The 23,964-nt window shown below is 43.0% G+C and overlaps 1 pseudogene; it reads right to left on the bottom strand.

The window, feature by feature from the left end:
* The window catches only part of LOC143962046 (uncharacterized), a 72,114-nt pseudogene extending 51,157 nt beyond the window's left edge, over window positions 1-20,957 (bottom strand).
* Window positions 20,958-23,964: the final 3,007 nt, after the last annotated feature.

The following is a 23,964-nucleotide window of genomic DNA, read 5'->3' as shown; positions in this document are numbered from 1 at the left end:
GCACTTGGCCCCACTGACACCGCACTCGGCCCCACTGACACCGCACTCGGTCCCACTGACACCGCACTCGGCCCCACTGACACTGCACTCGGCCCCACTGACACCGCATTCGGCCCCACTGACACCGTCCACTGACACCGCACTCGGCCCCACTGATACGGCCCCACTGACACTGCACTCGGCCCCACTGACACGGCCCCACTGACATGGCCCCACTCACACTGCACTCTGCCCCACTGACACATCCACTGCCACCGCACTCTGCCCCACTGACACCATCCACTGACACCGCACTCTGCCCCATCCACTGCCACGCACTCTGCCCCGCTAACACCATCCACTGAGATCGAACTCTGCCCCACTGACACATCCACTGCCACCACACTCTGCCCCACTGACACCATCCAGTGACATCGCACTCTGCCCCACTGACACCATCCAGTGACACCGCACTCTGCCCACTGACACCGTTCACTGACACCGCACTCTGCCCACTGACACCACACTCTGCCCACTGACACCGCAGTCTGCCCACTGACACCATCCACTGACACCGCACTCTGCCCACTGACACCATCCTCTGCCCTACTGACTGACAGTGTCCACTTTTAAGGTAGGCTAGGTTCATATTTTAACTGTGACATCTCTTTTATTAATCTAATCATATTTTATGGTCACACAAATGAGTTTGTTTTATTTAACCATACCCCTTTAAGTCCACCCCCCTCCACTGTTAACACAATTTGGCCACAGCCACTGTTCGCAGCAGCTATGCGTGCCTCCTTACTACTCCTTACTACTCCTTACTACTCTCCTAGGGTAACTCAAAGGTATCCAAAGTCTACTACAATCCTATAGCATGTACTACAAAACAAATTGCAGTGCGCCGCTAAAGTGTTCGGGTTTGGCTTGGCGAAAAGGTGGCAACCCTAGTTCTAAGTAATTTTCTAGCAAACAAAACTGTTTTAAACATGTAAACACCTAGTCTGAAAAAGAGGCCTGGTCCTTAAGTGGTTAACCAACACCGTTGTTTTTTTATCTCTACGGCTAGGACCAATATGGGTTAATTGCGTTAGTGGGATGTGGCTAGAGGCAGAGTGCATTTCCTGAATAAACTGGAGGACTGGTGTCAAGAGTGTGTCAAGAATAGAGAGTCCCCCTTCATTGGGATTTTGTAGGCAGCAACCACACATGTATGAATTAGAAAATATAATTTATTAGGTGTACATAAAATATTTGATCATAAAGTGACCTATAGTTAAAAGGACAAATACTACACTACTATACAAAAAACACAGAAAAGACAAAAAACACGACAGGTTACATGGTTCGCATGACAAAAAGATTGTTGTTACTCTCCGGTATATAGTGATCTCCTTTACCCGCCGCGTTTCTAGTTCAAGCACCTTAGTCAGAGGTACCGTATTTGCCGGTGTATAAGGGGACCCGGCATATAAGACGACCCCCTAATCTTACAGGACAAAAACGATTTTAAAACTGTACTTACCGTATAAGACGACCCGGCTTTCGAGGCTTCCGAGGCTTCATATTTCTTCCTGCATTTGCTGGAGCCAATCACGGCGAGCGATGTATTCTATTAATGAATACAAAGCCTGCTTGGATTGGCAGACGCTGTAACATCATCAGCCCACGCCTCTTTGACTCTCCGAACAATTCCGAGCAGGCTACAGAGTAGCCTGCTCGGATTGGCAGAGGTCGTTACTCCAATCCGAGCAGGCTTTGTATTCATTTGAATACATCGCTCACCAGGATTGGCTCAGCGGTATATACTGTATGTAGCCAAAGCTACATACAGTATTACCGAACACCAAGCAGCCATCCCAGGGGCTGACCCGGCGTATAAGACGACCCCTGCTTTTTGCCCAATTTTTTTTCTTGTAAAAGGTCGTCTTATACGCCGGAAAATACGGTATTTAAAAAAGTATATGCAGTCATAATGTCTTACTACAAAAAATAGAAAAAAACATATCATAACGATACAAAGCAGGGATATTTGACAACCATAAGGGACGGATGAACAGCATTAATTGTAATGCCGCGTACACACGAGCGGACTGTATGGCGTACTTAGTTAGTCATACAATCCGACGGACAGTCCGTCGTACTTTCGATGACGTGTACAGCACGTACGACGGGACTAGAAATAGGAAGTCCAAGACACAGCAAAGCACCCTTCCGCCGTGTAAATCCTTTCTGGGCATGCGCCATTCTTAGTCCGTCGAACTAGCATACTGACGAGCGGATTGTCCGCTGAAACCAAAGTACGATGGACAGAATTTCAAAAAATCCGAAATTCTTAGTACGCTGGACTGCACGCTGAAAAAGTCCGCTGAAGCCCACACACGAGCGGATTGTCCGCTGAAATGTGTTTCGACGGACTAAGTACGCCATACAGTCCGCTTGTGTGTACGCGGCATTAAAGACACCTATCATGTGAAAGGTTCCACCATATAACTTGGATGAAGCACTGCCAGCGGGGGTGTCAATAGATGCCCGCCAAGAGCACCAATAATACACAATAAATATCAGAAAAACAGGGATTTGCCCATTCGATTTGCCTGGTGATCGCAAGGAGTCATATATGGTGGGTTGTCAGACTAACGAAAATAAAAATAAAAAAATGAACAAATAAATAAATAAATAAATAAACATTCCTGAAAAAATTCCTACACAAAGAATGAAAAATGTCTAAAGAAAGGGAATGTACTTGAATGTACATATCCTCTTTCAATCATCTACTTCCGCATACTACAAAAAATTGTGTAAAGAAAAAAATTTATATAAAAAGAGTTGAAATCTATCAAAAAATAAAAGAGAATATTTACCAAGGTCTGTGAATTTTAGGTAATAGGTGTCAAGAGTGTGTGGACTTTTGTATGGACTTACAAAGCAATGAAATGAGAATGGGCTTCTCTGGCCAGCACCTTTTACACTGCAGGTTGAAGGGGTTGAATGAAGATTGGTATGGCACCCTACATGGAGTATCCTGTAACAGTTGCTTTTTAGTTTCATTTCTAAAACAAAAAGGTGAAATTTAGCCTCCACACTTTATTCACCTGCATACCTCAACAAGGTGTGATTTGCTGAAGGCAAATTGGCTGTTTAGTTTGCAAACTAATTTGTACTTTCCAAAAGAATTTTCCCATACCTTAGTGGATAAGGTGAGACTCTGCTGACTCATCATACAATTATGTGGCAGCAACAAAACTGTTTTAATTTCCCTTGGACCTGATCGTGTATTTTTGCCAAAGTGAATTTTCATTACATTCACCAAGTTAAGGGAAAATGACCTCGCACAGTGCAAATATGCTTGTAAATTGAACAGCCTATTTGCCTTTAGTAAATCAACCTCACCATTTGTTCCACTGTTTTCCTAGATCCTTATAGCGAAACTAAAAGTCTTGGGTAGTTACAGATATCAGGATTTTTGTTCATTAGGATATAATCCAACTTCTCAGAAAAAAGTAAGCAGATCATTCATTTGGGAGAGGGGGTGGGGGACAATAGAGACTAACCAAGGACATCAATTGTATGAATGAATCCCTGCCAGTGTTGAGTAGTTTGTCTCATCTATACAAACTGATACATTCTGCTGGAGAGCTTGGGCTTTTGAAAAACAATAGTTTTGCTGGCTGGATCACTAATCAAAATAGAAGAAGGAAAGCCTAAAAAAGGAAACTAACACAGCCATCAAATCTTAGAATTGGTAAGCTGCAATGTTTGCTTTTGGGTTTAATACTGCTTTAAATCAAATTAATTGAACTGAATTAACCACTTGCCGCCCGCCCTATTACAAATTGACGGCGGCAAAGTGGTTTTATTATCCTAACCGGACGTCATATGACGTGATTAGGATAATGAGCCGCTGCGCGCCCCCGGGGGCGCGCATCGCGGCGATCGTTGTTGCGGGGTGTCAGTCTGACACCCGGCAACTACGATCTCGGTAAAGAGTCTCCAACGGAGACTCTTTACCATGTGATCAGCCGTGTCCAATCACGGCTGATCACAGTGTAAATGGGAAGAGCCGGTGATCGGCTTTCCCTCACTCGCGTCTGTCAGACGCGAGTAGAGGAGAGCCGATCGGCTGCTCCTCTGACAGGGGGGGTCTGTGCTGATCGATTATCAGCACAGCCCCCCCCGAGGATGCCCACACTGGACCACCAGGGACACCACTAGACCACCAGGGAAAAGGTAATAAAAATCCATAATCCTCCCTAGACCACCAGGGTGCCAGTCAGCACAATGGGTGCCAATCAGTGCCCATAATGGATGCCAATCAGTGGCCACAATGGGCATCACTGATTGGCATGCATTATTGTTTGGCACTGATTGGCATCCATTACTATAACACCAATGCCGCCTATGAGTGCCCACCTGTGCCGCCTATGAGTGCCCACCTGTGCCGCCTGAGTGCCCACCTGTGCCGCCTATGAGTGCCCACCTGTGCCGCCTATCCATGCCCACCTGTGCCGCCTATCTATGCCCACCTGTGCCGCCTATCTATGCCCACCTGTGCCGCCTATCCATGCCCACCTGTGCCGCCTATCCATGCCCATCCGTGCCGCCCATCCGTGCCAGCTATCAGTGCCAATTTGTGCCACCTATCAGTGTCCGTCTGTGTCGCCCATCCGTGTCGCCCATCCGTGTCGCCCATCCGTGTCGCTCATCAGTGCCGCCTATCAGTGCCACTTCATTGGTGCCACATTGGTGCCCATCAGTGCCACCTTATCAGTGCCCATCAGTGTAGCCCCATCAGTGCCCATCAGTGAAGGAGAAAACATACTTATTTACAAAGTTTTGAAACTGAAACAAAAAAAAACATTTTTTTTTTCAAAATTTTCGGTATTTTTTTATTTGTAGCGCAAAAAATAAAAACCGTAGAGGTGATCAAATACCACCAAAAGAAAGCTCTATTTGTGGGAAAAAAATGATAAAAATTTCATTTGGGTACAGTGTAGCATGACCGCACAATTGTCATTCAAAGTGCGACAGCGCTGAAAGCTCAAAATTGGTCTGGGCAGGAAGGTGTTTAAGTGCCCGGTATTGAAGTGGTTAAAGGGGTTGTAAAGGTAATAATAATAAAAAAAAAAATAACAAACATGTTATACTTACCTCCACTGTGCAGCTCGTTTTGCACAGAGTGGCGCCGAACCTGGTCTTCTGTGGTCCCTCGGCGGCTGTCTCGGCTCCTCCTTGCAAGAACTAAGCACCTTCATGTGCGCTCTCTTGCATGGTGGTTAGTTCTTGCGGGCGTGCTCCCGTGATACAGCCGGAAGCTATAGCCGTTCACTGTATCACTCGGCCCCGCCCCTGGCGCACCGCGTCATTGGATGTGACTGACAGCAGTGCGAGCCAATGGCTGCGCTGCTTTCAATCCATCCACTCTGGCCAATCAACAGCCAGGCTGAGCGGCGAAGAGGAGATCGGGTGCGAGCGCAGCAGGTGAACGGGCTCAGGTAGGTAAAACAGGGGGCTGGGGGGGCCGGTATTGTCGGATGTTTTTTCATGTTAATGCATAGGATGCATTAGGCTGGGTTCACACCGCTGCGGGGGGAGAACCGGATGTGATTCGCACAGCAAATCACATCCGATCTCCGTAGCGCTGCGAGTTCAGCCATACAGATAGTATGGCTGAACTCGCAGCGGTCCCGCAGCAAACTCGCACGGGACCCTTTTTTGGGTCCGCAACGGAATCGGATCGCATGGGGGTTCACACCATGCGATCCGATTCCTGTGCGAGTCGGTAGATCGCACTGCGATATGCCGACGGATCTGGGGGTGTCATTAACATAACATTGACACCCCCAGCCATCCGCATAGGGCAGTGTGAACTGCCGGCGGGAGGTATGCGATGCGGGAAAACGCCGCGGATTCGCGGCGTTCCCGCATCGCAGCAATGTGAACCTAGCCTTAAGGTGCAAAAAAGCAAACCTTTACAACCCCTTTAAGTGACAATAATTTTGTGCCTGTAAGCCATATACGTGCAATTTTTGCCACAAATTATTCCCATCAACCTACACCTAGACCAGATAAATAGTTTTTGATAAGGGTGGTGTTTAAAGTATAACTAAGGCTGGGTTCACACCTATGCGAATTAGATGCGGGTTTCCATGCATCCAATTCGCATAGCAGGAGGAGCCAGTTCACATATCTCCGTTGCGGCTGTGGAACACACTACACAAAAACACTGTGTCTTTGGCTCCATTTCAGGGCTGAATTCAGGCATAGAATCTGCTGTGATTCATCCCTGAAACGGGGAACAGGGACGCACAGCGCTCCTGTGCGGTCCGCAGCGGGTTATAATGTGAACCCAGCTTGAAGGCAAGACTTTTTTTTTTCAGTTTTGGGTAGAGTGGAGAGGGATTAGAATGCTTGTCAGTTTTTATTGCTGTCTGTGTTCCCATTAGGGAGAGTAACCTTCTCTATTTGTCCTGTTTACCATTATCATTGAAAGTGACTTGTAAGCCATCGATATTATGCATCTGTCTGTATATCTGATTGCGGTCGCACTCTGTATTCTTTAAATCTTTTTAAAAATAATAAATATTTATTAAAAGAGAAAGTGAAAGCAAAGAAATTCACGCAAAAAAAAGCACATTCTTTTTTATATTTTGCTATAATAAATATCCCCCAAAAATATATAAAAAAACGATTTTTTTTCATCAGTTTAGGCTGATGCGTATTCTTCTACATATTTTTGGTTAAAAAAATTGCAATAAGCGATTATTGATTGGTTTACGCAAAAGTTATCTAGTTTACAAAATAGGGGATAGTTTTATGACATTTTTATTATTATTTTTTTCACTAGTAATGGCGTTGATCAGCAATTTTTAACATGACTGCGACATTATGGCGGGCACATCGAACATTTTTGCCACATTTTTTGGGACCATTGTCATTTATACAGTAATCAGTGCTATACAAATGCACTGATTCCTGTGTAAATGACACTGGCAGTGAAGGGTTTAATCACTAGGGGGCAGGGTAAGGGTTAAGTGAGCCCTGGGGAGTGTTTCTAACTGTGGGGGGGATGTGGCTGTGTATGACATGTCACTGCTCTCTGCTCCAATCACAGGGAGCAGGGATCAGTGACACAGTCACTAAGCAGAACGAGGAGATGCTTGTTTACATCTCCCCGTTCTTCTTCCCCGTGAGACGATCGCAGGTATCCCCGCAGTGATTGAGTCTGCGGGACCCGCGATCTGACTCACGAAAGCCCTGACCAGCGCGCACCGCCGGTGGCACAGCGCAAAATTTAAAGGGATGCACCTGTATGCCCATTTGCCTTTCCGTGCCATTCTGCTGATGTGTATCGGCATCCGCCGGTCGGCATGTGGTTAAGACTTTATCAATGTATTTTTTAGGGGAATATTCAGGCGCATTAAAGCGGAGGTCAGTCAGCCCTGCAAAAATTACTGCAGCTACTGACTTTTAATAATCAGACACCTGTCTTGGAGTCCAGCGATGTCGGCACCGCATCTGATGTTTCCATCAGCTGTCGGGTGCATGCCGCCACCATTACATGTAAGGGAACCCGGCACTGAAGCCTCCGCTCCTCTCTCCTACTGGCCCAGTGGCCGGGAGGAAGAGGGAGTCCCATCGGTGACGTCAATACCCCCGGCTGAGGCTCCTAGAAGTGGGGACAGGATACTTGTGAAAGACAGGTATCCTTTCTGCCTCCCCCCGAAAGGTGCAAAATGTGGCACCGGAGGGGGAGAGAAGTACAATGAGTGGAGGTTCCACTTTTGGGTGGAATTCTGCTTTAACTACGCATGCATGCAGATTAATTTAATTACTCGTAGGATTTTTTTTTACTGGTTGTATTGAGATGATCTCCACCATTAAAACTCTGGTTATTGCAAGTGACATTTTTACAAATATAGTTTACGAAAACATTGATTTAAAAACACTAATGGAAAAACATATTGCTTTGAACAAAATCTTCGGCTGTGGCATTCTGAGATTATTATCGCTTTATACACACAGCCATATTAAACCTGTCACATCCACCAGAACTCTGAATTATAAAACTACTGCTGGCTGAAATGGGTTTCTGTCGGTTTATTTGCTATAGTGATTCACCTCATAAGATGCAGTTCAGGCAGAAACATAATGAGGGCATGATGCCTATTTGGTCACAGATAGAGGTCGGAGATGAGACAGCATGTATAGTGACACATAGCTGGCAGGTCATGGTGGAATTGCTATAGCTGGTCAAGGGAGCATTTCTGTGAACGTGAAATGACATCAGTGGCATGCAATGCTTTGTAATGAAACCTAAAAATATGTATACTATTTTTGTGGAGCGTATTGCTATAGAAATTAATCTTCTCTTAATCCATACTATACAGTTTACATAACAGATACAAGAAAAGTCTATGCAGACATAACCCATAGAACAGTTATTATTATACAGGATTATTATAGTGCTCACAGTTTACGCAGCGCTTTACAACAACAGTTTAATAAAATATAATTCATATGGACCACTCCTATATAATGTAGGTGGCTATATGAGCTTCATATAATCCAGAGAGAAAACAATTTGGTAACTTCTAATAAATGCAGACAGATTAATCATAAATATTCTAAAAATACTTCCTTGAATACGTTTGAAATATATGAAATAATGAAAATTTAAAAAGGCAAATATTATAACCCCTGAATTAATAAAACCTGATTCTAATAAAGAACATTTCATGATAACCAATCAACAAAAAAGTGAATGAATAATACATGATGCCAAAACCACTCATAGTAATTATAGAATGATGAAATCAATTGTCTGTACTATTTAATTAAGAGATCCTCTTCAAATTCTAATAGGCAATGCAAAGGTAAAGAGGAACATAAATAATTCATGTTATTCTAAGATTGAAATCAAAGTGATCAAAGAAATCTCCAAACCATAAAAAGTTTGTAAGCAGGTGCCTTTTTAATATGCAGTTTTATGTTCATGTGGTGTATTTGAGGGTTAATATCTGGTAATACATGGGTTAATGTGCTGTGGTGACAACCTTTTTGGTCACCGATGTTTCCTTTAGTGGGGATATATTTATAGAGAAATAGAGGGTTGGGCCAGTTGTAGGTTGTGAAGTTCAGAGGACCACACATGGAGAGGTAATATTGCACCAAAAAGTAGGTAACTTCTTAGTAGGACCCTAAAATGGGATTCAGTGGACTCTAAACTCTCCCCAGTTATCTGCTGTACTGTTACATTCTTAGAAAGAATAAATGCCCAGTCCAGAATGTATGCCAGTAGCCTCATCAGTACCTTTTATTGGTGCGTGCAGATTCACACCATGCTGACTCTACCTACTCATGCTGATAATCCCCACCAAACATATCAGTGGCACAATGCTATAAAACATTTATTGAAATTTCACAGTGGCTAAGCAGTCAGCACTTATGTCTAGAACAGTGGTTCAACTCCTGTCCTCAGGACCCACTAACAGGCCAGGTTTGATAACTGAAATAAATCACAGGCGATATCATTTTCTTCTCAGTGATTGCAGTATTCTAGTGTGCATCTTTTCAAGGTAATACTTAAAATCTGGCCTGTTAGTGAGTCCTGAGGACAGGAGTTGAGAACCACTGCTCTATTCTAGACCATGGTCATTGAGTCAAATCCCAACTATGGCACTACCTACACAAAGTTTGCATGTTCTTCCCATGCCTGTGTGGGTTTCCTCTGGGTATTCCAGATTCTTCCCACACTCCAATGACATGCTATTATGTTAGTTGGCTCGTGTCTATATTGGCATTAGCATGTGTATGAATGTGAATTAGGGACCTTAGATTGTAAGCTCCTGGAGGGCAGGGACTGATGTGAATACACAATATATATATGTAAAGCGGTGCTCACATCGACGGTATATACAGTATCTCACAAATGTGAGCACACTCCTCACATTTTTGTAAATATTTTATTATATCTTTTCATATGACAACACTGAAGAAATTACACTTTGCTACAATGCAAAGTAGTGAGTGTGCAGCTTGTATAACAGTATAAATTTGCTGTCCCTTCAAAATAACTCAACAAAAGTGAGTACACCCCTAAGTGAAAATGCCCACATTGGTCCCAAAGTGTCAATATTTTGTGTGGCCACCATTATTTTCCAGCACTGCCAAAACTCTCTTAAAGTGGGATTCCACTCTTTTTTTATTTTTTTCTTACCTGTCTCACTGGTGGGCGAGTGCTACCTTCGATTGGCATCCACGTCCGGCGTTTATTTGACCCCCGGCGCGACGAATCTTTTCCTCAGGATGAGTTATAAAAACCTGCTCTGGGGTTTTCCATTTTAACTGTGGGCGTCTGAAGCCCACAGGCATTTACTTCCTGGTATATGATGACGTCTGGCTCCCAGCATGCTCCGCTCCATCTTGCACATGCTCAGTGAGAGCAGTGACAAGGAAAGAAAAACTTTCATTGTCCCCCATGGATTCTTGGGAAATTTCCCAGGGACCATTGCGAGGATGATAGCCACGCCTACTCCCACGGGAGGACAACCCGGAAGTCAGCTGAAACATCAGAAATAAAAGGTAAGTAAATAATATTTTTTTTTTTCAGGGTTCGTTTAGGTAAGTATGCTATCTGTTGATTTTAATAACATGAACTTTCATTTTTAGGTACCAAACCACTTTAAGCATGAAGTTCACCAAAGCTTCACAGGTTGCCACTGGAGTCTTCTTCCACTCCTCCATGATGACATCACGGAGCTGGTGGATTTTGGAGACCTTGCGCTCCGCTACCTTCCATTTGAGGATGTCCCACAGATGCTCAATAAAGTTTAGAGAGACATGCTTGGCCAGTTCAGCACCTTTACCCTCAGCTTCTTTAGCAAGGCAGCGGTCATCTTGGAGGTGTGTTTGTGGTTGTTATGTTGGAATACTGCCCTACTGTCCAGTCTCCGAAGGGAGGGGATCATGCTCTGCTTCAGTATGTCACAGTACATGTTGGCATTCATGGTTACCTCAATGAAGTGTAGCTCCCCAGTACCGGCAACACTCATGCAGCCCCAGATCATGACACTCCCACCACCATGCTTGACTGTAGGCAAGACACACTTGTCTTTGTACTCTTTACCTGGTTGCCGCCACACACATTAGACACAATTTGAACCAAATACGTTTATCTTGGTCTCATCAGACCACAGGACATGGTTCCAGTAATCCATGTCCTTAATCTGCTTGTCATCAGCAAACTGTTTGCAGGCTTTCTTGTGCATCATGCAGACCAATTTGATGCAGTGTGCAGAGTATGGTCTGAGCACTGACAGGCTGACCCCCCACTCCTTCAACCTCTGCAGCAATGCTGCCTGCCTATTTCCCAAGACCTTGTAACACTAATGAGTCACATGACATCAGGGAGGGAAAATGGCAAATTTTTGCCCAATTTGGACATTTTAACTTAGGGGTGTACTTACTTTTGTTACCAGCGGGTTTAGACATTAATGGCTGTGTGTTGAGTTATTTTGAGGGGACAGCAAATTTACACTTATTATGTTATACACACTGTACACTCACTACTTTACATTGTAGCAAAGTGTAATTTCTTCAATGTTGTCATATGAAAAGATATAATAAAATATTTACAAAAATGTGATGGGTGTTCTCACTTTTGTGAGTACCTGTAATAAATAATTTACAAAATGAATAAAGAGGAAGTAAACTTCCATCTTTGAATTTTACCTATAGGTAAGTCTTACTTATAGGTAGTGTAAAAATCTCCTAAACATGCCGTTTAGGAGATTTTTACTGTACATGCAGCCTGTGACATCACTGGCACATGCACTCTGAAGGAACGGCCACCCATGCTGCTCCTTCAGAGCCCTGTGTTCTGACCGACGGCTCCCACGTGAATGCACGGGAGTGACGTTAATGTGGCTCTGGCTAGTCACAGAGTCGGAGTTCGCAAACCTGGAAGCAAGACAGGTCAAGATGGAAGCGATCTCCAGCGTCGACTTTGTTTTTAGGAATGTTCCATATATTGTGCTAGTCTGCGATGCATGCTAGCACATTATGCCTTTGCCTTGCAGGTAAGAAAAAAAAACCTCCAGCGCTTTACAACCGCTTTAAACGATTGTTTCCATTGCCATTTTTCTAAATATATGGTAAATCATGAAATATGTATTCAAATTCAAGTATAACTTATCTCATCGTCAGGTGCTACAGGAGGTGTTCACCAGTATTCAAAACATTTTCAAAACAAGCAAGTTACACTGTACTAAGTTCTCTTTTTAGTGAGGAGAATAAGTGCATTCCAGCTTTCCATGAAGGGGAAGGCGAGCCTACCCTCTTTGTGCTCTACATCTCTCTTTCTCTGGCCCCACGCCAACCATTCCTCTACTTTGCACTTCCTTAAAACACCTCCCTGCCAAAACTGATCGGTGACAGCATAAATCACTCCCAAGGGTGGGGAATCCTGGCTACAAGGAACTCCACCCTGCTACATTTGTATCATACATTTGTATCCACCCTGCTACATTTGTATCATACATTTGTATCCACCCTGCTACATTTGTATCATACATTTGTATCCACCCTGCTACATTTGTATCAAACATTTGTATCCACCCTGCTACATTTGTATCATACATTTGTATGCACCCTGCTACATTTGTATCATACATTTGTATCCACCCTGCTACATTTGTATCCACCCTGCTATTGTATCATGCATTTGTAACCACCCTGCTACATTTGTCTCTCCAACAACTCAAAAGTCAAATTATCATTGTTGTCTTGCTATCATTCTTAATAATCATGCCACAATTCAGATTTTTTTCTCATTGATTGACTTAGCGATTTATTAATTATATAGTTAGGCAGTATGCAAAGATAAAATAAAATAAAAATATATCAAAGTCTACCACTTATTAAACCTCAACGCAGAACCAACTGGTGTATGGTTTGATTAAAACTATATTTTTACATACACATTCTCAGGGCCGTCTTTAAGGCAGGGCAAAAGGGGCAGCTGCCCTGGGCCCTGTCATTGTTGTGGGGCCCAGAGCAGCTGCCTCTAACCCAGTTTAAATTCCCTTGAAGTTTTAGTCCCTTGCTGCTACTAATGCTGCCCAGCTCTGCCCTATTGTTGTGTACAGGTGACTCACCCACAGACCCTGTGTTTACATGTAAATAACCGGAATTCATATGTAAATAGCTACATCCAGCTACATAGATATGTTAATAAAGGCGGAATTCATATGTATATCATGCCCCCCTGCAGTGAGGAGATGTTGTGCTGTTACCTCTAGCAACCAATCAGTGAGCAGTATCACTGTACAGTAATCTCTAGCAACCAATCAACAAGCATAAATCATGTGCTGTAACGTCTAGCAACTAATCAGTGAGCCGTAATGCATGCTGTAACCTCTAGCAACCAGTCAGTGAGTGGTAATGATACACTGTAACCTCTGGCAACCAATCGCAATCACTGCCTGATCTGATACAGTAAACTGATTTTAAGTCTAGCTGCTATTTATTATATGTCTCAGAGCAGGTGGAGAGCAAAATTGTATGGGGGGGGGGGGGCAAGAAAACGTTTGCCCAGGGTTCAATCAATATTAAAGATGGCCCTGCACATTCTCTGGTTTTCTCAGAATTTCTGGTATATTTTTGACATTCTTTATGAGTCTTTGGACCAAGCCAGGAGTGAATGTGTGGCTTTCATCTGTTCAGCAAAGCCAATTCCCAACCTCTAAATTATTGCATTTGCTTTTTTTGAAAAGTAAGTTTAAGGGGTAAAGTAATGATGAAAAAAGCACTGATAGGTTTAAGCAATCATTTTATGCATTTAATTTTTTCATAGTCCACATAACTGGGAGCTTGGCAGGTGTGTGTGTGTGTCCTTTGCCTAGATAATTTGTGGCATACAGCCATTCATTTCTATGGTCAGCTGTATGCCTTACCTGGGGCTCACTGGGAGTGGGAAAATGTCTTGCTTTTTACATTAGTGTCAAGAATTTCATGCCAAGCTTCAGGCTAATGTGCATAAAAGCCTAACTATGTGTGCAGGGATTGTGCACACATACACGGACCAGCACACAAACATTACAGTGTACGAGCAGGCATGCATCCACTGGTGCCAAGCAGGCTATTCAATCCTGAACTTCTCACAGGTTTAATGGTCTTTCAGGCTTTGCTCCTGTGTTCCTGATCCTGAAATGTATACTGACCTTGTTATTGCCCCGGCTTCCACATTACCTGCTTTTGGATTACCCTTGTCTGCCTATGTGGGCAGCCCATCTTCATTACCAACCTTGGCCTGGACTTCTGACAAAGATTCTTCACACCAACTTTCTGCTGTGCTTCAACTGACTCTGTTCCTGCCTATAGCCTTAACTCAACTCATAACTGGACTTGGCCTATCCATGGTGTACTGCCAGCTTTTCCACTGCTCATCCAACATCAGTGCTTTCAAGTTCCAACGTCCAATGTCTGCCCCCTGACACTTGTGCCCTTCCTTCGCCCCTGTAGACCCTGTTTCAACTTCCAGGGGTGCTAGATGGGGAATTGTGCAAAATGCCACCCTCGTCATCTTGAACTCTGCATACAAGTACATGACAGTAAAGCTTATTAACTGATCTATAAATACTTAAAATAATTTGTTGCCTATAGCAACCAATCAGCCACAGCCAGTCGTGTATTTAGGTTTTGTACTGCCCTAGGCCTGACTAAACTCATGTACCTCTAAATTTAAATATGACCCACCCCTTCCTGTCAAGGCCATACCCCTTGCTGTTTAAGACCTGACCTCAAATTTTCAAGTGAGGACACTAGTTCTGAGGGCCTGGGGGGATGGATTCCATTAATTTGCATATATGTCCTCTCAATTCCTGTTTGGCTATGGGGTGAAGAGAAATCTCTGCAATGGGAGGGACAGGGATGGTAAAAAATAAACTGACAGGCTATAACAATACCCTTACTCTATCCCCAAATTTTTTTTAAAAGTGTTGCCCATAGTTCTACTTTAAGCACAAATTTGTATTTATTTTATGAAGAGGACTAAGAAGATATAACCAAGCCAATGGTGCAGCAGAAAACATAGCACAGTGAGGAAGGCTTGTTGTCCAGGAAGATAGGACAGTCAAAATTATAAGAGGGCCCCCCCCCCCCACCACAGTTGCAGAATGCCGGCTGCCCGCATACCAGAAGCAGTGCGGCCGCTTTATGGGGGCGCTAGACTAATTTGCCCCTCAGCCCATTATGCCCCATAAGACTGGCTCTACACTAACAGTGTAGCACAAGCCGGTGGGGATTCTTTCCATGCTGCCCCCCTGCAAAGTGCTGCCCTAGGCCTGGGCCTTGTTGGCCTAGGCCAGGATACAGCGTTGGCCATAGCATCATTTTTACAGTGTACATTTAAAAATGAATATAAGAATAAAATGAATAAATCCTGTTATTATACATGATAGATGAACAGATAGATAGATAGATAGATAGATAGATAGATAGATAGATAGATAGATAGATAGATAGATAGATAGATAGATAGATAGAATGTGGAATTATAAGATAAATATTTTGGGCTAATAAGTTGTGTCAAACAGCTCAAAAGAACATTATGTACAGTATATTGACTGACACAAAGGTCCCAGTCAAACATAGTCTACCTTCTGATAATTGAGATCACAAGACTGAGAGGCCAATAAATTCTTTGACTAATAACCCTAACATTTAAATGCTATGTTAACATGCTGTGATTGTGATCTATACAAGTCTCTGGATTGTCTTCCTATTTCAATCCAAATGCTATATACAACTGTTAACAAAATGGTATTGTTGCTTTGAGATCATAGAGTTCTCCTAAGTGCTCATAAATGAAACTTATCCTATATAGCATATTAACTTATTAACTATTCTAATATATATATATATATATATATATATATATATATAGTATCTCACAAAAGTGAGTACACCCCTCAAATTTTTGTAAATATTTTATTATATATTTTCATGGAGCTAGAGACCTTGCGCTCCTCCGCCTTCCTTTTAAGGATGCCAAACAGATGCTCAATAGGGTTTAGGTCTGGAGACATGCGTGGCCAGTTCATTACCTTTACTTTCAGCTTCTTTAGCAAGGCAGAGGTCTTCTTGGAGGTGTGTTTGGCATCATTATCATGTTTGAATACTACCCTGCAGTCCAGTCTCTGAAGGGAGGGGATCATGCTCTGCCTCAGTATACCACAGTACATGTTGGCCAGGGCAGGACTTAGGGCGGTGGGGGCCCCTGGACTTGAGTCACTTTTGGGCCCTACCTTCTATACATTACCGTATTTATCAGCGTATAACACACACCGGCGTAAAACTCGCACCCCAAGTTTAGGAGCGAATTTTAAGGAAAAAAAACTTTTAGGAGGGAAGTTTAAGGAAAAAACTTTTAACATTTAAATGCCCATCAATGCAGCCTTATTAGTGTCCACCTGCAGCCTTACCCATCCATCTGCAGCCTTGTCCAGGCCCGTTTGCAGCCTTGTCCAGTGTCATTTGCAGCCTTGCCCCAGTGTCATGTGCAGCCTTGTCATTGCAGTATTGAAGTTTAAAAATGGTCTGCCAAGATACAGAGTCCTGTGTATCTCGTGGCTCTCGGGTCCTCTCGGTGGTGTAACAATATATTCAGTGACTCATTGCAGTTTTCTACGGAAGTGACGTTCCGTCACCGCCATCTTGCTGCACCCCACACTCTTCCACGGTAAGGATACACTTTGAAGGGGTAAAGCGGACATCTTGTTACACCCACCGGAGTTTTGCATTTTGCACGTATTTATAACAGTAAAGTCAGTTTATATAGTGAAATAATACTGACTACTTAGATCTTAAATTTTAAAAGCAGCGGCAACCCTGCTCATCTCACAGGTTTGCTAATCTGAGAGAAGTTTGCTGCTTTTAAAATTCAACATCTAAGTAGTCAGACGGAGTTGTAAGTACTATATTTCACTATATTCTAACTTTAATGTTATAAATATGTCTAAAATGCAAAACTCTGCTGGATGTAACAACATGTCCGCTTTACCCCTTCTTAGTGTATCCTTACTGTGGACGAGTGTGGGGTGTAACAAGATGGCGGCAACGGAATGTCACTTCCGTAGCAAACTGCGACGGGTCACAGAATATGTCCTTACAGCTGCTCTCGGGTCCTCTCGCAGTCCCGAATGGAACTGAGAGTAGTCGAGTGTACTCGGCTTGGCTCACAGTCACACCCAGTCCCTGTGTTATGTTCATCATAGGGTGGGACGGGGTGTGACTGTGAGCGGAGCAGAGTATACTCGGCTATGTATCTCGGCGGGGCCCATGGGGCCCCCTATTGGAAGGGGCCCATGGGCTTGAGCCCAGTCAAGCCCAGTGGTAAGTCCTGCCCTGATGTTGGCATTCATGGTTCCCTCAATGAAGTGTAGCTCCCCAGACCATGACTCCCACCATTATTTTTGACTGTAGGCAAGACACACTTGTCTTTGTAATAGAAAAGGGGGGGTTAAGGTGCGCTATGGACCCTAAATTGTTACTAAAGAATCAAAAATCAAAAAACTGCACCAAAGGTGAAGACCAACAATGTGAAAATGTATAAACAAAAATCTTAGTGATAAAAGGAGGGGCTGCCACTACCTTACATATTCAACCTAAAAGGTAGAAAAGACGTAAATAAATGCTAAGGAGGTAGTAACGGCGCTCACCTGCTATTAGTTATACCTGCAGGAGACTCACCTGCTGTAAATTATACATAGTCCCTGCGGGGATCTATTTCAAATCAAAAGGTGTAACTAAAGTGAAACCTAGTTGTTAAAATTGCTTAATAGCAATTTTACACACATAAATAAAAGTATAAAAATAAAAATAAATATTCCACATGTGCATTATATATAAAATAGCAAATAGATGGCAATATGAAACGTGCATAAAGATATTATAGAGATCCTAACTCACATTGTCACAAAAATGCTATATGTTAGTACAGAAACTTCAATACACTTACTACAGTGTTAAAAGTGCATATATGCATTTGTGCAAATCATATAATAAAAAAGTGCTAGGTGCTTATAAAGGTGCCACAATATCAATATATACTGTGAAAAAAGTGCTACGTGCTTCTAAAAGTGCCACAATATGTAAATCCAGTACTTTGCACTTGGTAAAATCGCTAAATGGAAGAGTGCAATTATAAGTTGATACAAAAATCTAACGGCAGAAAAAATAATAATAATCCAACTGCAGAAAAATAATAATAATATCAGAAAGTCCTTCTGGAACAAAAGTGACAGTGTGCTTCAATGTTTAATGGATTCCTGGGTTGCAACCAGTGCGATTTCCGTGCTTAAAGACAATAATCCGCACTCACCAGCTCCCCCGCCCCTTAAGGGGTTAATGCGCCTCCACAGTGTGAGCCCCTGTGCCGCTATATAGAGCTGGTCCGGTTACCATCCAGTGTTTATCAAAAATGAAGATTAAAACAGCGCCTCAGTGTGTATGCTGGTCACAGCGTTTGTCTTTGTACTCCTTACCTGGTTGCCGCCACACACGTTAGACACCATCTGAACCAAATACATTTATCTTGGTCTCATTAGACCACAGGACATGGTTCCAGTAATCCATGTCCTTAATCTGCTTGTCTTCAGCAAACTGTTTGCAGGCTTTCTTGTGCATCATCTTTAGAAGAGGCTTCCTTTTGAGACGACAGCCATGCAGACCAATTTGATGCCGTGTGAATTGTATGGTCTGAGCACTGACAGGCTAACCCCCCCATCCCTTCAATTTCTGCAGCAATGGTGGCAGCACTCATATTTCCCAAAGACAGCCTCTGGATATGAGGATGAGCCTGTGGACCCAACTTCTTTGGTCGACCATGGCGAGGCCTGTCCTGAGTGGAACCCGTCCTGTTAAATTGCTGTATGGTCTTGGCCACTGTTCTGCAGCTCAGTTTCAGGGTCTTTGTACTCTTCTTAAAGCCTAGACCATATTTATGTAGAGCACTTCAATTCTTTTTTCAGATCCTCAGAGAGTTCTTTGCCATGAGATGCCATGTTGAACTTCCAGTGACCAGTATGAGAGAGTGAGAGCGATAACACAAAATTTAACACACCTGTTCCCCATTCACACCTGAGACCTTGTAACATGAATGAGTCACATGACACAGCAAATTTACACTGTTATGCAAGCTGTACACTCACTACTTGTAGCAAAGTGTAATTTCTTCAGTGTTATCACATGAAAAGATATAATAAAATATTTACCAAAAAATTAGGGGTGTACTGACTTTTATGATATACTGTGTGTGTATATGTGTAATATATATACAGCTGTGCTCATAAGTTTACATACATTGGCAAAATGTATGATTTCTTGGCCATTTTTCAGTGAATATGAATGATAACACAAAAACTTTTTTTACTCATGGTTAGTGTTTGGCTGAAGCCATTTATTATCAATCAAATATGTTTACTCTTTTTAAATCATAATGGCAACAGAAACTACCCAAATGACCCTGATCAAAAGTTTACATACCCTGGTGATTTTGGCCTGACAACATGCACACAAGTTGACACAACAGGGTTTGAATGGCTATTAAAGGTAACCATCCTCACCTGTGATCTGTTTGCTTGTAATTAGTGTGTGTGTATAAAAGGTCAATGAGTTTCTGGACTCCTGAGAGACCCTTGCATCTTTTATTCAGAGCTGCATTGACGTTTCTGGAATCTGAGTCGTGGGAGAAAGCAAAAGAACTGTCAAAGGATCTGCGGGAAAAAGTAGTTACTAACTAGTTTTTTGTTCTTAACCATACTAAAGCTAATGAAGTCAATGAGAACATAATGGTGCATACTTTATATAGTAGCTTGTAATCATTTGAAATACAATTTATATCTAGGCATTACCCAAATGTATTCACAAACCCCATTGCCCCACTTCAGAGCATGTCCAAACTATATAATTTTTCTTTTGTCTCATTCCTGTAGTTAGAAACAGCTTGTAAAATTCTTACAGGGCAGATTCTGGGAGCAGTGTGAGGCTTGAAAAGCCACTTAGGTGAATTCAGTTAATTCCTAGCAACACTTTTCTGGCACAATGGCTTTTTAAAATGGTCTGTGCCAGAATCAAAAATCCCTTCTGCCCGTTTCCGTAGCTTTACTGCCACATGTAACAGATGTAGGGAGCTTATGGAGGTAAATGCTGCAGACATCTGGTTATAATAGCATAGAAATTGCAATATCGTCTTTTATGATTGGATAATAGCTGATTTTCTCTCTCTCTCTCTCTCTCTCTCTCTCTCTCTCTCTCTCTCTCTCTCTCTATATATATATATATATATATATATATATATATATATATATATATATTAAAATGTCATAGATTTTGGCTGATTAAAAGGAATGGGACCAGAATATAGATGTTTGTAGCATAGTGACTTCAATCTGACATTGAGATTCTGACACAAGTCAGCTGGTAAGTGTGCATATTGCTGTGATGTTTTCTAAAGGGACTTTTTTGTTGGAGGTGTCTGAGTATATTGCGAAAGAGGGACTATTGGACTATATTATAATAAACAAAGTAGTGCAGCGCTAAAATACCCTCTATTAATTGAACATAAAGTCTCTCAAGAAATGAGAAGCATAATAAAAATCTTATTAAAGGAAACTTTGATAGCAGTGGTCAGAAGTGATGCATTCTTCTTTGTTGATAGAGATACATGCAGATATCCTTTTCAACAGACTCAGTGATTCCACCACCAGACAGCCAAACCGCTCACCTTAAAATATAGGCCCCTGACTGAACAGATAGGTCAAACAAACATTCGCCACTTCCAGTGGTCGCACACCAAGGTTCAGGTGGGCCAGATAGATGAAACTCAGCTTGATTAGTATGGTGCTGTCATCAATGGTAACACCCGGGTGGTGACCTCCTCCTTCTCGGAGATCTTCACCATCAGCCGAGCCCATCAAGAAGCCGAGTACACAGTACCAGATTTCTTCAGCCGACCCGGTGATACTGTATGGTTGGTGATCCGGGTTGCGTCCTCCAACTGGGTTTCCAGGCTCCTCCAGAGATACCAGCCTTGTGCTCGGTCCTCGCCTGGAAAAGTCCTCCCCTGGATCCTCCAGTCGCTTGGCTTCTCCCCGCAGGCAAAACAGTACAGAACCACCCCTAGATCAGTAGGCCCCAAGACTTTTGGGCCTAATCTCTCAGTTGCAAAGCCTCAAGCCAGCTGGCCCCGAGGCACAGGAACATGCAGCATACACCCGAGGCCAGGAGGGATAGTGAACCCCGGAAAAGAGACCCCTCAAAATGGTGTTGGTACCTTAAATACCCCCACCCAGAATGCACAGCGGGTGAACCACTCCCACTGGGCTATTTCTGAGCAAATGTGGTATTCAATGCATCCAGCCTGTTGCATTTCTACACTTACCGGTGGTGACAGCGACACCTACGGCCAAGTGGAATTTAGCGCAACCCAGCTGAACTGGTACAGAAACCAGAACTTTGGAATAATTAGCCTGGGCCAAACTGTAGCTCAGACAACTTAAATTTGAGAGAAAAAACAGTAGCGTCTGCTCATTAGGAGTGCCTGCCTCTGTATGCTGTGTAGCAGGGCAGCATGTTTGCCGCTGCTACTTCCTTCCCTCCTCACTTTTCACTGGTAGTTAAGGACATTGTTGACTTTACAGTTGATATCCTCCTAACAAACTGTAACACTCAGTGTGTGAAGCAGGCTGTTTATTGGCTAAGGATCCACCAACTGGCTTCTCTCAACCACAAGGGGAGTGGAGCTGATGGTGAACTAGTGTTGGTAAATCATCATCAGGTTCCACTCACCCAGCTACAAAATGTCTGCCTTGCTGTCTATGTGACAGCTGATGTTGCTGGAGAATGAGCAGTTGCACTGAGAATGGAGTGTCCTGAAATAGACTATCTTCCACATGCGGTGCCCGACACATACTTTGAGTTGCCAAAACACGGTCTGATTTCGTTTTACCAACAAATAGTTTGAAAATCTAAATAATTAATGAAAATAATAGTTTATCTATATATCTATCTATCTTTCTTACACTACTACACTATACTCTTATTGATAAATTGACATAAATTTCCCAGCATCACAGTAGGTTCAGGTCCACGGAGTATATGGAAGATAAAGCAAGATATCTTGCCATATAATTCAAGCATATTATACTATACCTTTTAATATCTGCATTTATAGAGTCTCCTACCCATGTATTATGTTGTTGGGAACAGGTCTTCTAGCTCTTGGAGGTTTGATTTTTTTTGAAAAGTACTTAAAAATACATAACATGTAATTATACAAATACATTGTAATAAATATGCACTTGAGAATTTCCCCTGTCTCTAAATAGATTTACAGTTAAATACATTTGAATTCACAGCATAAATAGATTTTCCTCTGTGGCTTTCAAAACAGCCAACTTCAGCAGCCGAGACAGAAGTGGATGACAGCATGTGAGCTGGCCACATGCAACTCTTACATAACAGGCATGCTGTGGCCTGTAGCATCCCATGACAATCTGAATTCACTTTGATTACTAAAGCAAACAAAATGCAATATACTGTATGTATATTACGTATTCAGTTCTCATGGTGCATGTTTTTTTTTTATTAAAAAACATTTATGTGTAACTTTTACACCTCAAAGTGCAAAGTGCAGTATATATATATATATACTGTATGTATTTGAGGACATTATACATTGAGGACCTGCACGCCTCCAGCAAGACACCACATCTGCTGTGTCCTATGACAGTCTTAGAACAGTTCCTAACACAAGTTGTAACAAACTCCTTTACTTTCTCTACAGTTACTTCTTGTAGGTTCTCAACCCACTGAGCTCCCAGGCTCTCTCACTAGACTTGCTGATTCACTGCCACCGAATCCCTTGAGCTCTTCCAATCTTCACTTAAATATCTTCCTCAAGCGTCACCCCCCACTTCTCTGCTGGGTCCCTACCTTGGCACACCAGATACTTCTCAAGCTTCATTCACCTCACTGGCCTGCTCTATCCCTGGCTTGACACAAAAGGCTGCTCTGCAAGCGTCACCTCCGCTGGCTGGCTCCCTGGCTTGACACCTGCTGAAGTTTCCCAATTCTTCACCGTCCCTTGTTGGTGAGAACACTGCTTCGGTACTTGCTTCAGCTACTCCCTGTGGTCCCTGGTAATAAGGTGGTTGGTCCCTTAGTGGTGACAGCTTCCCCTCTATCTCTGACCACGACAGGTTCTCCGGCCTCCAGAACCATCATTTCTGGTTGGACTGTAAGCCGCAGTCCCAACCCTACGCTGCTCTCTTGCTGGTGGATAGGCCCGCAGACAGCCTAGCAGCCAGATGTGCCTGGGATAGGTCCAAACTCCAGGCAATACAACACATGTCCACCCAAACAGCTGTCCAGGTGGCACAGAACAGTGATCACCTGACTCCACCCAAATATATAGGTCCTCCCAGCAGGCCAAGGGATTTAGGAAAACCTCTGCCCATTGGCTGAGATACCCCATATACTCCTAATCTGTCCTTGCTTTGCCCTTGTCTTATCTAATGTCATCAGGTACCTGGCTGCCTAACGGCAGAAGAGAGAAGTGCAGCAATTCCAGACTTAGGATGAACTCAATTGATCCCTAACAATGAGCCAAGGTAACTACACCCGGCAGGTAAATTTATGAGCAACCCTGCCTTAGCAACAGGGTGCTACACAAGCTATCTCTATGGCCTAAAAAACACCTTCTTCTATGTTATGGAGAAGAGAAGGAGGTGTCCTCAATTCCTGTCCTAAGGTGACAACACTGCTTCTCCATAGAGGCAGTAAGATGAGTGAGTGTGGACACCATTAGAAAGGCAGTGGGGTATTGGCATGATCTTTGAGAAAAAAAAGGTAAAAACTGGACAGATAAGCTGCTTGTATTTAATTTTTGTTCTTGTATTTAGATGTGCCTAAAAACATGGA

The sequence above is a fragment of the Lithobates pipiens genome, unplaced genomic scaffold (assembly GCF_037356315.1).
Source record: "Lithobates pipiens isolate NorthernLeopardFrog02 unplaced genomic scaffold, aLitPip1_a1.2 Scaffold_8, whole genome shotgun sequence".
Taxonomy (NCBI): domain Eukaryota; kingdom Metazoa; phylum Chordata; class Amphibia; order Anura; family Ranidae; genus Lithobates; species Lithobates pipiens.
This window is presented reverse-complemented; position numbering and strand designations above follow the sequence as displayed.